General features: G+C 33.8%; 1 long non-coding RNA gene across 5 annotated transcripts; it reads right to left on the bottom strand.

Moving 5' to 3' along the window:
• Positions 1-4,265: 4,265 nt before the first annotated feature.
• On the bottom strand, positions 4,266-7,914 carry LOC137496563 (uncharacterized). Of its 5 annotated transcripts, XR_012386144.1 has the most exons (8): positions 7,839-7,914; positions 7,656-7,737; positions 7,502-7,557; positions 6,957-7,016; positions 6,771-6,853; positions 6,028-6,142; positions 5,652-5,763; positions 4,266-4,593 (listed from the first exon to the last, which is right to left on the bottom strand). It is a non-coding gene; the product is annotated as an uncharacterized lncRNA (long non-coding RNA). The 5 variants fall into 5 exon arrangements; XR_012386143.1 differs by lacking the exon at positions 7,656-7,737; XR_012386145.1 differs by lacking the exon at positions 6,771-6,853 and having other exon boundaries at positions 7,668-7,737.
• Between the last annotated feature and the right edge of the window lie 1,058 nt (positions 7,915-8,972).

Consider the following 8,972-nt stretch of genomic DNA (forward strand, 5'->3'; position numbering starts at 1 on the left):
TAATCATTTTCATTTGGCTTAGTCCCTTTATTAATCAGGGGTTGCCACATCAGAATAAACCACCAACTTATCCAGCATGTGTTTTACACAGTGGATGCCCTTAAAGCTGCAACCCATTACTGGAAAACATTCATACATACTCATTCACACACATACATTACGTGAAGTTTATTTATAAACTAATTTCGAGAGGATCACATGCTTATGATTGCGTGCGGCCGGTCCCTCATTATCCAATTCATGATTCACCAATCAGACGATTCCTAAGCCATTATAAATACCCAGAGTTCCATATAACAGCCATCTTTGTTTAGAAGAATCCCCCCTTCCACCCCTACTCCTCCTCCTTTCCTAGGTGGGTGGCACGGTGGCCCAGTGGTTAGCACTGTTGCCTCACAGCAAGACAATCACTGGTTCTAGTCCTTATCAAGCCAGTTGATGTTGCTGTGCGGAGTTTACACGTTCTCCCTGTGCTCACGTGAGTTTCCCTGGTTTCCTCCCATCACCCAAAACATGCAACATAAGTTAATTGACTAATCCAAATCGGCAAAATAGACATGCTCCAAGTAAGTAGTAATCTCTTAAGAGCCATCACTATCTGTTCATTAGCTCCTACAGCAGGGGAGTTCTCGAGATCTACCTGAGCTCAAACTCCCCCCTCGCCTTGCAAACTGGAGGGAATCTTATGAGCTTATATGCCAAACACGATTTATAATCAATCATCAGCTAAGAGTGAACTCTTGAAGGGCAATTTAGTTTATTCAATTCACCTGTACCGCATGTCTTTGGACTGTGGGGGAAACCGGAGCACCCAGAGAAAACCCACTCGAACATGGGGAAAACATGCAAACTCCACACAGAAATGCCCACTGACCCAGCCGGGACTTGAACCAGCGACCTTATTGCTGTGAGGGCAGTCCCACCCCTAATCTGAGATGTATAAAGATAATATATGACCATCTGACAAATTGATTGACACCATCAATCTAACAAATGTTTTTTCTTTTTTCAGAGACTAAACCTAGAAAACTGTTCATAAAATAAAAAACAAATCATAAACGTTTGATCTGTATAAAAATAAAATTCCAGATTTTCAAGTTTTGCACCAAACTATATTATTTAAAAAGCTACAAGATTATTTTAGTTCTTTGAGGTGACATGAAGGGGAATCACTATTCAGATTACCACAGATCACTTTTCTTGGTTAAATGTAAACATGGTATTGTTCAGAGGTGGGTGGCGTGGTGTTGGAAAGTGAGAGGGAGGCTACAGGGCTCTGTCCAGCCTAATCAAGTGTGACAGGGGTCAGCACAGGTCAAGTGGGGTCAAAGGTTGCATCCTGACTTTGCACTCACTGATCAGTACTATTATTGATTTAGTTGATTATTTCACTGACCTCGCTCTGGTGCACCTTTATAACTTACTTTCCCCCTTTTTTGGCTGCCATATTTGATATGATCTAAAACAAAGTGACTTCTGGTTTTTAGTGTTGTGTTCCTATGAAAATATATTGCTGTTAGTGGACGTACAGTGTTGGACAACTCTGGACACGTAAGCTAACATATCTGAATGTCATTACATTGTGGATAGCAAAACAATAAAACAAATGCAAACTACTAAGTTTTAATAAGTGTATGTTGTAATGATTTTGAGTTGTTTTCCAGGTATTAAAATATATTTTTGAAGTGTTTTTTTATTTATCTATTTATTTTTTATTTTTTTGAAGGGAGATTTCCTGTCAAATTAATGGAAATGTAATCCAATCACATTCAAGAAAGCAAAAATGTAAATAAAGTTTATGTCATGATTTTAAAAGTACTGCTTTATTGTTGTAAACTAAGCAAACTTCACCTTATTAAAACAATATTTTTTTAGACAAAATATGATCAAGAAGAAGAGGAAGAAGAAAAAAGAAGAAAAAGAAGAAACGCTGAATATCGACTAGCTGATATTTAAACATATCAAAAAGAGGGAGTTTAGACAGATCTGCTTTAGATGACCTGTACCTGTATGATGTTGGTCGATTAAAGACAGAGACTGAAGTGATGCTGGATCAGCACAAAGGACAGATACATGTTCAACTGTCAGGACTGAAGCTCGCTACCGACCCCTGCTGTCTCTGCTCAGGTAAAGATTTTTAAAATTCCTTTTAATGATAATTAAAAAAACAATGATTTTGTAACACTTGAAAGTTTTAAAGTTATTTCATTATTTCGCCAAAACAGGCAACACATAATAAATCATTTATCAAAACTGTTATATATAACATTAAATAACATTAACATTATATAACATTAAAATTATATAATTTAATTTTAAAATGTCATTTTCATTCATTTATTTATTCATTTATTTTCCTTCGGCTTAACCCTTGCCTCACAGCAAGAAGGTCACTGGTTTGAGCCTCAGCGCAGTTGGCGTTTCTGTGTGGAGTTTGCATATTCTCTCTGCGTTCGCGTGGGTTTTCTCCGGGTGCTTTGGTTTCCCTCACAGTGCATTGGGTTGGCTAAATTGTCCGTACTGTATGAGTGTGTGTGGGAATGTGTGTGTGGATGTTTCCCAGAGATGGGTTGTGGCTGGAAGGGCATCCGCTGCGTAAAAACTTGCTGGAGAAGTTGGCGGTTCATTCCGCTGTGGTGACCCCAGCTTAATAAAGGGACTAAGCCGATAAGAAAATGAATAATTGATCACAGCGAAATGAAACCTTATTAGTATTACTTCAATTTGTATTTTTTAATTAACATCAAATTATTTTGTTACTACAAACCTTCTGAAAAATGCAATAAATTATAATTTATAATAATATCTGTTCTAGCATTATTTAATACAGTAAAATTACTAATAAAACTACAGGAAACCAGTTTTTTAACTTTGAGTAGCTGGTCCCAGTTTGGCTAAAATAGTTAAGCTTGTGTTAAGTTGGTTTAATCTGGTCTCCCACCAGCTGAGTCCACTAAAAATATCGTCAAAACCCTTCTAAAACAGGTAAAATATGACCAGGCTGGGAGACCAGTTGAAGACCTTTTTTTTTTTTTTCTCGAGTATATATACTCACCTGGATCTCTTTTTACATCAATATACACGACTGACTTACAGGACTGTTCAAAATGTGGATTTTGAAAACGTTAATCACAGTACATCAATAGTATTACAATTAATACACTTTCTGAAACCTAAAACTAAATAAAAAACTAAACAAAAATTGTTATAATATAAATGTTTAAACATGCTGTAGGTCTACTGTTGTAAAAAGAAACAAATCTCTACATGAAGGAAACTCTTAATTGTTTATCATTTATTAGTAGCCTATTTGAACAGAAAAACAAGACAAAATGTCACATAAGTAAACTAAGATTGTATTTTCTAACATTCCCGAACGGCCAAATCATCCCTTTCATAAGAGGTATGGCAAACAGTATCAAACTACTGTTTTACTAAAAGATTTTTCAAAAATAGTTAGTAAATTGGATATTTGGTTTAATTCAGTTCAGTTCAGCTCAGTTTAGTTTGCAAAACAAGCCAGTCAGACTTTTCTTGATGTTTTAAGCCACTATTTAAAAACAGCACTAGAATGAAATGCATTGTTTACTTTATCCACAAGGTGGAGATATTGAGCTGAGCATTTCCTCTCTGTCAAATATACAGTGCTGTTTATGTATCGTTCTTCGGTTCACATTACAGTGGATTTCCTGTAGAGTTGGGGTATAACAAACGGGTAAACAATCTGCTCTAAAAACTAGTGTGTTTATTTAAAAATACACTAAAATAATATAAAATAAAAAGCATCCATGAGGGAAGATTGCAGAGACCTGAATTCTCAGGTGGTGATAAGAAACACCATTACACCACAAAGATAATAATAATAATAATAATAATAATAATAATAATAATAATGTCATGGATTTAAATATAAAGCTGTTAGGAGCCAAAACCACATTATACACTGTAAACGATTTCTTGTTAAATCAACAGTAAGTTACTGGCAACAATTATCCAGTAGCTGCTGTATTTCATAAAACGGTAACATTACTGTAATACTAATTACATTAGTATTACATTTACTGTAAAATGTAATACATCATTATACTGTTGTTGATTTTTACTGTAACACCAATTACAGTAGTGATACACATACTGCAAAACTGAAAACAGTATTTTATTGTACATTTTTACCATGAAGAACTACGGTATTTTAATGTTACTTTCATTATTACTGTATAGTATTTTACAGTTATTAAATGTTATTTTATTTTATTTAATAGTGCTACTTTATAATGGGTAAAAATGTTCAAAAATTGCACAAGTGTTATTTTAACTGTTCAAGAAATACAAGAAATATAAAGAAACTGAAACTTTAACTTCACAATAAAGGTTTATTGTGTAAACCATGCTAAAACAGTAGCAATAATTCAATATAACAGAGCAACAGAACACTAATAAACAATTGATCATTAAAACCAGTCAACAATTAATGCATCAAAAATTATTACAATTTTAAAAACAGGTGAAAATACTGCTACAAGACAGGAAATGATGAAGGCCAAATGATGTGGAAAGGGACAGTGAAAAAGGGCAGCAGCACTTCTGATGATCCTGCAAAAATGACAGGCAAAATCAATCACTGAAGTAAAAACTAATCATCCCTCAAACCATTTAATTCATTCAGAAACGAAACACTGCACTGTTGTTTTTTATACACACACACATATATATATATATATATATATATATATATATATATATATATAACAGTTATAATATATATAACAGTTTTTTTAATTGTTTTTGTTGGTGAAATACAGTTTGTTGTCAATTCACAATTACACTAACGTTAATGGGGAAAAGATCAGCGGGCATTGTTCTTGAAGATCGCTAGTCAGGTGTCCACACAGGTGTGTAAAAAATAAAGTCTCATCTTAACTTAATGTCCGACTCTGTATAGCTCGAATATCTGATTCCATGATCACACTACTAGTGCTTCCACGAATTTAAGAGGGGTGAACACAGTTCATTCTCACTTTAAGAGGCTACATATTTAAAATTAATTAAATAAAAATAATCTTATTTAACGTGACTAATGTTAATTAAATACTTTTAGGCTTTTAACACGTATAAATAAGATAAATAGATAAGATTGCGTTAGAGAACATGAAAGCCGTGGGTGATTTTTTAAAATAATGCTAATGATGAGTTACTGATATTTGGTTTGCATAAAACAAAGTAATCACTAAGCATTCATTTTTAGCAAAATCTGGAGAGAGGCTCAGCGACACAAGGAAATGTGTTAAAGTTGAGTAGAGAACTAAAGAGCAGTCTAGCCTACTTCATGAAATGTTTGTGGTAATATTCTGCGGTCAATTCGTATTACTGTATTTTAATATGCAGCAGTGATGGCATGTCAGCGAGACAAATAAACATTTTATCGAGTCATTTCATACAATTTATTTATTTATTTATTTTTTATACAAACCCTCTAGTGACATTTCCTCAAACTAAATCATCATAACGTTACTGTGCACAGCATCAGTAAAACGTTGAGAATGATTTAAATACTTAATTTTTTAAAACAGTCACTGCTGATTAGAAACTAACATTAAAGCTAAGCTTACAGAAATCCTGTATGCATGACAATATAAAGATGTATTACTCACTGATGTCGAAGCACTTCCAGGTCATCAGAGATGTAGACAGGACAGAATGTGTGCTATCAAATGAGCTCTTGTGCAGCCTTTGTTGGACATCCAGGTAGTATGTTCACCCACACTGTAAGAAACAAAAACAGAAACAATTTATTAAAATGTGAGGGATAGTAAACATGTTTGGTCTACAGAGAGAAGAAAATGTTTACTTTAAGCATTGATCCTAATGAATCTATTTCTGAACTACATTTAACCTTATCACGGAAACAGCATTTTTGAGCTTTTAGACCAGGGGTGCTCAACCTTGTTTGCTTTAAATTAGAATTAAAACAATAAATCTCTATGTCAAATAAAATACTTCAGATCTAAATAAAGCAGGTGATTTTACCTAAAGGTTCCTTCCCTCCAGTTAGTTTGGCTGCAAATCCCTCCACATCTGTGCTTTATTCGGTTCTTGTCTTAAGAGTAACTGGTTTCGCATTCCAGGTCCATCACAATCTGGGCTAGAAGGACCATATGACAAAAGACAAGACACATATAAATAAAAGTCTCAGAATAAAATATTTAACGGAATAGTTTACTATTTTGCCACTATTTACTCCACGTGTTTTAAACTAGTTTGAATTTCTGTTAAACACTGAAGCAGATATTTTGAAGAATGTTAGTAACCAGTAACTATTGACATCCATATTTAAACCAAATTTCTTTAAAAAATACGAGTTTGTGTTCAACGGAACAAATTAAATATATAACTATTTTGAAACAAGTGGAGGATGCCAAAGATGCTATTATTTTCATTTTGGGTGAACTGTCCCTTCAATTCAAGTGTCAAGCAATAGTCATAAAAACTGATGTGTCGCTTGAGGAAAACTAAATCAAGTACCTTCTTTGAACAAGCAGAATCATTATGCCATTGTATTTAGTGATTCTCTTTTACATTTTCCCACTATAAAACGATAGCTTCAACATGCATTCCATGTTAAGACAAAAATGAATAGCATAAAATAACATATTGAACTAAACTTACAGTTTCCAGGCTGTTTGAAAAAAAAACAAACACATATGCCCAGTAAAATTGCTAATAAACACAAAGAAAACAGTTATAGAAAAAAATGTTTGTCTAATATTTACTCAGCACTTGGTAGGCAAATAGCATAGCCGTGGCTGTTTTAACACCAGATGTTTTTTTTTTCTTAAAGTTTTCTTAGGAACTGCTGGAAGAAGAAAAAGAGGTTGTACATGAAACTCCTCACAACAAATCTGTGAACAACTTGACATTTAAAAATCTAATCAAAATGAGGAAGACATTGACATTACCTTGAATAATCAAGTGAGGAGTGATTGGTTGCATCAGTTTTTCAACATCAATTACTGTAGCTGAAAAACAGATAAATATAATAAGAGTAAAATAAGACTTAACATTAATTAATCTAAATCTATGGTACAACCATACCAATCTGTATGGGGTTAAAATACATTTGTACACAAATCATTCCCTGACCCCATCAATTTCTCTTAGATTAGGATGGATATGACTTTGGCTTATATCTGTGTACTCAGAATGTACACTCACCTCAGGTACACCTGAACACCAAAAATTAAATGTACAATTAATGACACACTAACGTTATACATCAAGCTCATTAACATTATTGAGAAATAGACAATTAATATGTATTTTGTTAATATTAACGTTAGCTTAAAATAATTCAACTGCATTTAATTTTCAGCTCCATTTAATAAAACAGTTAAGACTCATTTCATTATGAGTTTAGTTTAAATAACTAACTTACAGTTGAAAAATTTTACCATAATGATAGCTTAGTCATAATGACTAACGTTATGTGAAGACCAGAGCTTACCTTAACGGTAAACGTTTAACTTTTCATGGTGACTTCGCCTTCATCTCAGTGTTGTGCTGAAATAGAGAATTCATTAATGCAGTTACAATAAGTTGAAGTTATGTTTTTCAGGTAACTTAACGTATGGTCAAAAACTCACTCAAGATAAACTTACTGTATCTAATACCTCGCAAACACTACAATGACCGCCTGGCGTCTGTTATTGATTGTTGTTATTGTTGTCTGTTAACCTACAACTAATGTCACTTGGTTAATTCTTTTAAATTACACACACAATACACAGAAATACGTATAAAACAATCCTTTAACGGACAGAATTTGACTTTAAAACACTTACCGAGGATGAATTCGCTGGATGAAAGACGACAGGTGAATTTCAAATTAGGAGAGCCGTTGCCTGCATGTCGAGTCGTGTCCGTTCGGTTTTATGAATCGGCTCCTTAGTGAACAGTAAAGAATCGAATCCGCCTAAAACAGATTCCTTTTTGTATATGATTCATTACTATTTCGTTATACTGCTTGGCCACAAGCATTTATACACTAATTATACACTAATTGCATATTGCTGAATGTGCTTGTGAACACGTGTGATCAAATAATTCCCGAGCAAACGGTTCAATACGATTCAGAGTCGCTCGAGTGCTGAACCGAACCAGTGCAAACGTGATATTGATTACAATATAGTAACATTGTTTTTTATTCACTTTACCAGCGAAATTATTACATATATCTGACCTTGACAATACGAATAAAGTTCAGTTGAAGTGTTTTGAGAATTTATATTTTTTTCTCCCAGAATTCATTTCACATCAACAAGCAAATGGTAATGGCGAATGAGAAAGCCCAGCTAATATTATAAATATTGCGTTTAATATGTCACGAAATGAAATTTTAACAGTGTTTCATGCGAGAATGTAGTTCTTACAAACTTAAATCTGTGGTTTATTTAAAGATATCATGTGTAAATTGTAAGCGTGCTTTGCCGATAGCGGAGATTCTGACCTCCAGGGTGTCCGTCATCACTCATGTATCCGGCGAAACGAGGTTATAATCGGCTAGACATGTGAGACTTGCCCCGGTCTTAGATGGCTCTATAATGAATGTGTTATGAAATTTAGTTTTAACCGTTTTTCATGCGGGAATGTAGTTGTTTTAAACTCAAGTCTGTGGTTTATTTATAGAGATGGTGGGTATTTTAAAATATTGTTTTGAAAATGCGGAGATGTGACCTCCATGGTGATGACGGGTGCCCTAACCTCATGAATCCGTCTAAAGCAGGCTGGTCATTATGACATTTAAGCTAACTTTGGTTTCATGAATCAATTACTTTTGTTCCAGTTTACGTTTTGGTTAAGCACAAAGTTATGTTGATTAAAAATGATTTAATATTTTCATGTTAACCTTATAAAATTAAGGTGCAGTACACCCAAATATGGAAAACCAGGGGACAGTTTTATGCACTGAACAGTCT

This window comes from Danio rerio, chromosome 10, assembly GCF_049306965.1.
Source record: "Danio rerio strain Tuebingen ecotype United States chromosome 10, GRCz12tu, whole genome shotgun sequence".
NCBI classification, from domain to species: Eukaryota; Metazoa; Chordata; class Actinopteri; order Cypriniformes; family Danionidae; genus Danio; species Danio rerio.